The 7,919-nt window shown below is 33.3% G+C and overlaps 1 non-coding gene across 1 annotated transcript; it reads left to right on the top strand.

Moving 5' to 3' along the window:
• Positions 1-7,404: 7,404 nt before the first annotated feature.
• LOC121218917 (small nucleolar RNA R71) lies at positions 7,405-7,511 on the top strand. Its single transcript, XR_005915401.1, has one exon. It is a non-coding gene; the product is annotated as a small nucleolar RNA R71 (small nucleolar RNA).
• The last annotated feature ends 408 nt before the right edge of the window (positions 7,512-7,919 follow it).

Below are 7,919 nucleotides of genomic sequence, written 5' to 3'. Positions count from 1 at the left end.
CATATGACCAATTTATATACAAATCATTCATATATTTTATTTTTCCTCCTCCTCCTCTCCATTCCACATCCTTAATGTACATAACACTTTTATAAATAACATTTTCTATAATTTTACTATTCACTCACATGTATATTCAAAGTTGTCTATCCAAGTCAGAGTCACTAAATTATTTTTATTCGGAGCTGTAGAGCTCCAAATTAAGATTTGTCAATTTTCCCTGAAACTAGATTCACGTATCTTATTACCATAAAATTTTCAGAATTTTTGGCTATGCGAATAAGTATATTTTATTCTTTAAAATTCCCCTATTTCACTACTCGACAGTTTTGACCGCTCTTCACTAAAAATTAATTATCTCACTGTATAAAATTTGAATGGTACTTACATTTATTTCACTTGAAATAGACTCATTCAGAGTTCTAAAAATATAAAGTTTAGCCCGTAATTATTTTTGTACAATTTTTAACAATTTTCCACAGTCAGAATAGGGGATTCCAAACTCAGTCAGAATTTGTCTCACTCAACTTAAAATATCTCAAAATATATAAGTCTTTTCCTTGCTCTGTTTCTTTTATGTAAAAATAGACTTATTAAAATTTCATATCTTATTCACTCTCTAATTTTATTTTCACCATTTTTGGTGATTTTTCAAAGTCACACAATTGTTTCTGTCCAAAACTATTTTGTTGCTAATTCTACTATTTCATAATTTCACTTTTTCATTTTCGATCACTATTCAATTCAATTCCACACATATATTCATCATTCAATTACACTTAATCGTTACATGATCTCATGTATTTTCACTTAGTCAATTTCCCATTGAACACTCGGAATATACACGGATACGTAGAGAATTAGCACATAAGTGCCACACAGATATGTAGCCGAAGCTACCACTGATACGTAGCCGTAGCTACCACTGAAATGTAGGCGAAGTTACCACTGATATGTAGCCATAGCTACCATTGAAATGTAGCCAAAGCTACCACTGATCAATAACACTGGAAATGTCCATGGGCCTGCTCACACAAGCTATCAGGTAGGGGTGAGCAAAACTCGATTCGACTCGAAAAAAATCCAAAAAAATTCAAATTTCGAGTTAAAAAATCAAGTTATTCGAGTTAATCGAGTTATTCGAATCAACTTGAATTTTTTTTCAAATTTCGAGTTCAAATCGAGTTGAGTTTTCGAATTCGAATAACTCGAATAATTCGAATAATTCGAATATCAAACTATAGTATTTTACATTTTTACCCCAAACTCCCAAACCTTTTTACTTTTCCCTAAAAACTTTTACTCCTTCCCACTTTCCCCCCAAAACTTTTACTCCCCTCCCCTCCCAACCCCCCAATCTACCAAAAATCCATTTCCCACCAAAATTTTACTCTCCCATTTACTTTCTCTCAAAATTTTACTCCCAAAAGCCCTCAAAACCTTTTATTTTCCCTCAAAATTTTTACTCCCTCCCACTTTTCCCCTAAAACTTTTATTCCCTTTCCATCCCACCTCACATCTACCCCAAACCCTCCCCCCTCCAATTTTTTTAAATATTTTTCCTCCAAAATTTTACTCCACCCTATTTACTTTCCCTCAAACTTTTATTCCCCAAAACTTTTTATTTTCCCCCTAAACTTTTACTTCTCACCCTTTACTCTCAAATAAAAAATCAAAATTATCCAAAAAAAATCACTAAACATAAATAGTAATAATTTTATTTATATCTACTATTTATATTATTAAATTAAATTTCACATTTTCTATTATTTATATTATTGAATTTTTTAGTCATATTCAATATTTATATTAAAATTGACTTATTAATTATGCCATAAAATATTCGTGTTAAAATTTTATATTGGTATCAATTTCACATTTTATTTTTAAAATGACTTTTATTAAAAATCATATTTTTACATTTAATATATTTTTTAATTCCAAAATACATAGTGATAAGAATCTAAAGATAATTGAAACAACTAAGCAAGCAAAGAAGCTAACCAATATATAAAAAATTAATAAATAAATTATGAGGTGATGAAAGTTAATAAAAAATTTGATTAAGGTGGACAAATTTTATTACAATGGGTGATAGTGGTTATAAGGACCCAAAATTATTTTTTAAAATTTAACTCAAACAAATATATTCGATTCGATTCGATTCGAATTCCATCTCACTTGACTCGATTCGAGAAAACTTCAAATAAAGTTAGGATGATAAAATGAGATTCGAAAACTTGATTAACTCGAAAATTTTCGATTCGATTCGATTCGACTCGATCGAATGCTCACCCCTATTATCAGGTGTCTGCAACACATGCTAGATCACCCAACACACGAGACTCACTGCAACACTGCAACACTGGTCTCTAGTGACATGTCACTTGTATCCACTTCTATTCCTTAGTTCAGCCGGGAATTTACACTTAACACTTTATTTTAAACACTTTATCACTTGAATAATTCATGAACAATTTTCCTTCCACATTTAATATAAATTCACATATCAAATATAATTCACAATTTATAAAAATATATTTCTATTATTTACACATAACTTACTTTGGTACAACAATATAAAAATTTAGCAATTTAGTCTTTAATATTTTCTTTTCTCCGATCAAGGTCGATTCCACTTCTTTCTTGATCTATAATAACAAATTTGACTTATTTAATACTCACATTAATCAAAACAGTCCTTGACTCAAACTTTGGTAAAATTACAATTTTGCCCATAAACTTTTGCATATTTACACTTTTTCCCCAAAGATCATAAATTAAACTTCATCCATTATTCTTATGTATTATGATATGCTAGACATTTTTCCCTTCTATGGCAACATCGAATTCCCACTCTAACACTTACTTATAAACATTAGGTATTTTTACCAATTATGTCGTTTTACTCGTTTTCACTTAAAATCTCTTAGCAAACGTTGTTTAACATAATTTCAAGCTTCATATTCTACCATAAAACATCAAAATAAACACATTTCACCTATGGATATTTTTCCAAATATAAACCCTAGGTTAAATTATTGCTAGAATAAGCTAAATCAAGTTACCGGGAGTCTAAAAACGTAAAGAACATTAAAAACGGGGCTTGGAATCACTTACTATGGAGCTTGGAAGCTTGAAAACCCTAACTATGGCTCCCCCCTTGTGAAATTCAGCCAAGGCTTGAAGATGGACAATTTTTTTGGCTATTTTGGCCTTTTTAATTCTTTTACTTACTAAATGACCAAAATGCCCCCAACTTAAAAATATTTTATTTCTATCTCATGTCCATTTTTGTCCAACAAGTTAACCAATGGTCTAATTTCATAACAAGTGGACACTTATAATATGTAGAACTCAACTTTTGCACTTTTTACAATTTAATCCTTTTTACTAAATTGAGTGCCCAAACGTCGAAATTTTCAAACGAAATTTTCACAAAATCATTCCATGAAATCGTAGACCATAAAAATATAATAAAAATAATTTTTTTCCTTGTCAAATTTGTGATCCCAAAACCACTGTTCTGACTAGGCCCAAAATCGGGTTGTTACATGTCCAATTCACACTCCAGCAGCACAGTGTCCTGCGATAGCTGAAAGGGGCTTCCTTCATATTCCTCTTCTCGTCACTACTTAGTCACTACCCTCTATTCTTACCTAAGGATCCCTCCCTCTCTTTTTTTTGTCGTTAAGGGTTTCCTCCTTTTCATAGATTTTTTCCTAGGGTAAATCCAACAACCCATGTTTTTCTTCTCTTTCTTTTAAAAAAATTATTTTTTCAACAACCCAAGATTATCTTCTTTTTAAATTCTTTGTTCTAGGATAGAAACCAATAGCCCAAGGTTTTCTTCCCTATTTTTTTGACAGATTTTTCTGGTACAAGTACAGTTGGGTTGGGACTGATATGCATAAAGCCATGAAATATAAATCTTTTCAAGAGTTATGACATCTCCAAACCTAAGTTATTACTTGTCCTCAAGAAAAACACATATGAATGCATGAATGCACAAACTTTTGCCCTTACATATAACTATCTTGTATTGTTAATCTATTAAAAGAACAACATATACATCAGTTCTCAGCAGTCTTCTTTCTCTAAAAACTTGGTCGAATGTCAAAGGTACGCTTCAACAAAGGTACTATAGAAAATTTGTCCCTAAAAAATATTTCCTAAGTACTCATTTATGCTTTCTGGCCATAGCAAATATCTCATAATGCACTCAGTTCATTTGTTACCTAAACTCAAGTCATTTTGTAACCCTTGCTCACAGCCTTTTCAAGATATTTATTTGTAATTTTTTTTCTCTTCTTCTTTTCTTTTATAAGATTAGGGGATTTAGCATGTCACAAAATTCTTTTACTTGATAATCACAATGGAGTGTACATCAAATTACCTAGTACTCAATCATGTCACAATTTAAATATAAATCACTCTTGAAGCTAAGGCTTTTGACTAAAAAGATGGTTGGAGCAAACAAAGTGGTACTAACTTGCTCAGCAATTCTAAGCATTGGAATGCCTACTGTACTTTATTTAAGTAATGTCATGGCAAGTGGCTTAGTTTGGCTTCAAAAATCCTAAGTTTATAAAAAAACACTCGTTATAAAAAAAGAAAAAATTTGAGGATAGGACATCACATTTTTAAGAATTAATTTTCACACAATCTAACCTAAGCTAAACTCGCCTCATCCACTATCACATGTTCTAGATAGACTGAAGAATATAAGCTCATCATCGAACATCACGAGTAAAGATTGGACTTCTTGTAGATAAAAAAATACTTAATAATCACATGGCATTGGCAAACAACTTAACTATACTAGGATGAACATACATACTAGATACGTAATGCAACCTAAATGCACAATACACCCCAAACCTAAAATATGCATTGTCCTCAATGCATAAATAGATATATGCAAACTATCTATATACAGACAATGTCATGGAAAAATATATACAATGCAATATGTATGAAAGAAAAAGAAAACTTTTCTTGTATAGATTGCATTGTAGATATTTCATTCTGTCTGACGGGTTGATTTACGAGCAGTAACCTTGTACCTGTGCTTCCTTTTCATTGGGTTTAGTTCAGTGCCATCCTTATCAGTCTCGTGAGCTCATCAATCAAGTGATCGATGTCACGGTCTTAGGCAATTACAGTTCAATAGAAGGAGGTGGAAGAACCATAGTGCAATCCACTAGTGGTGCAACTGAGGGATTTGCTTCCTCTTCATCCTTACAATCACTCTCAATTCTGATAGATTATGTTTCCTCTGGTTCTTCCTCCAGAGCTTTGGGCACATTCTCTTCATTGGTAAGATTTGACTCAACGGGCTCTGCATCACTGACCCCTTCCCCTCCTACAGTTTATTAACCAAAGTAAATAAAATAACTAAGAGAAGTTTAAATCGACAAAATAAAATAAAAATAAAAATAATTTTCAAGAAGTTGAAGTTAAACATCTTGAAGATCAATGGACTATTTGTCTCGCTCTACATGAGCACCCTAGAAGTGCTTCAAGTGTTGTCCATTAACTTTAAATGGGTCCCCCATTTCCATGTCCTTGACATTAACAACTCCATGCAGATATACATAAGCTAGCAAGCATTGTTCATCAAAATTGAAAGGTCTATTTTGCTCCAGCAAAGTGCATAAGGGTCTCCACTCAAATGAATCTTCATGACTATAGAAATTGTTGTGGCAAAATCTTGGGAGTTCTTCTTCTACTGTTGTTTCCATCAAGTCAATGGCTCGACATTCTTCATTCTCATCAGTACATTTCAGGGCATTAAATACATTGAATGTGATCTGTTGATCATTCATCCCCATGGTCAATTCACCTTTCTGCACATCCATTAAAGTCTTGCCAGTATCAAGAAAAGGTTTTCCAAGAATAATTTGCACATCATGGTCAGCTTCACATTTTAAAATAAGGAAATCTGTAGGAAAGATAAGTTTATCTACCCTTACCAGTACGTCTTTAATTTTACCTTTCGAATGGGCATAGGATCGATCGGCCAGTTGCAACGTAACCATAGGTCTTGCTTTTCCAATTGCTAGCTTCTTGAAAATAGACATAGGCATTAGATTTATACTCACTCCTAAATCACATAACGCCTTACCAACATAATGATTTCCAATTGAATAGGGGATAGTGAAACTCCCTAGATCCTTCAACTTTGGAGGTAGTTTATTCATCAACATTGTTTTGCACCCTTTAGTGAGAGCAACAGTCTTAAACTCTCCTAATCTACACTTCTTTGACAGTATGTCTTTCATAAATTTCACATAATTGGGCATCTACTCCAAAGCTTCCACTAACAGTATGTTGATGTGGAGTTGCTTCAAAACATCTAAAATCTTTTAAACTGAATACCCTATTTAGAATTCTAGAATCGTTAAGGAAAAGGTAAAGGTGGTTGTCCTTCAGGTTGCTAATATTGTTTTGTTGTGGAATTTTTGTTGGCAACATGATCTGATTCTGCCACAACATTTTTCTGCTTACCTTTTCAGGTGTTGTATGCTTCTCAGTAGGCTCTAAAATCTTTTATTGATTGTGACTAGATTTGCCTTCCTCTACCGTGGCATCTTAAACAACTTCATCCAACTGAGTCCCACTTCTAAGAGTGATGGCCTTGCACTGCTTCTTCCCTTGGGTTCTTGAATTTTTAGTATCACTTGGCAATGCTCTTTGTGGCCTTGAATTTAGAGCGTTAGCTATTTGCCCCACCTGATTTTTAACAGGTCAGAGAGATGTAGCTTAAATCTTAATCATAATATTATATTTTGTATATAATCCTTCAACAATGATTCAATAGAATTTGAAGATGATACCTGACCTTGCTGAGCATTTTGCCTCGGCATAGGATGATTATAACTAAGTGGTGTTCTAATGGCATTTTGTCTTCCGGCATTATGAAAAATCCCAGTACCATGATTATTCCAACCAAAGTTTGGTTGTTGCTTCCACCTTAGATTATAGGTATTGGAATAGGGATTATTATTCCAATTGAAATTACCCATGTAGCACATAGATGCTGGATTTTATGGGCATTCATCAAACACATGGTCTTCACCGCAATAAACACTTAACAACTTGGTCGATTCCTTCTCTTGAACTGTAGTGGGATTATTCGTTGTTTTGATCATATTAGCCAAATAAGATACATGGGTTGTCGACAAAGTAATTCTGTCGGGCTCCATGGTACAAACAACTCTTTTGTACTTCCAAAATCTTGTGGTAGGGTACTCATAGTCATTGTTGGCAATCTTTTCCAAACTCTCATATGCTTCGTCGTAAGATTTATCCAGAAACGTACCATTGGCTGATGCACCAACTACCATTCTCGTATGTACATTCGACCCATTATAGAATATTTCCATCTAAGTCTAGTGCTGAAATCCATGCATCAAACATTTACGAATTAAATCTTGAAACCATTCCCAAGCTTCATATAATGTTTCATCCTCTGATTGTCGAATAGATATGATGTCACTTCTGAGCTTGGCATTCATATTTTGGGGATTATACCATAGCAAAAACCTTTGGCGAAGATCATTCCATGATGCCACTGTTCATAACGGCAAAGCATTCAGCCACGCTTTTGCACGATCTCTTAAAGAATATGGAAACAATTTAAGTCGCAGTGCGTCTTCAGGAACACCTTGTTGTCTAAATGAGTCACAAACCTCTAGAAAAATTCTTATACGCAGTCTTGGATCTTCAGTTGGTAATCACTGAACTGTCCTATTGTTTGCAACATGTGAAAAAATACTAGTTTCAACTTAAACTGCTGAGCTTATATTTGTGGCCTGACATCCCTAGATTCAAATAATCCAAAATTGAAACAACATACTCTCAAATGGGTCTGTCTCGATCATCTATCACCTGACGAATAGGAGGATTAACATCCT

Source organism: Gossypium hirsutum, chromosome D06 (genome assembly GCF_007990345.1).
Source record: "Gossypium hirsutum isolate 1008001.06 chromosome D06, Gossypium_hirsutum_v2.1, whole genome shotgun sequence".
Classification (NCBI taxonomy): Eukaryota; Viridiplantae; Streptophyta; class Magnoliopsida; order Malvales; family Malvaceae; genus Gossypium; species Gossypium hirsutum.
Note: the sequence above shows the minus strand (reverse complement) of the source record. Positions and strands in the feature narration are given on the sequence as shown.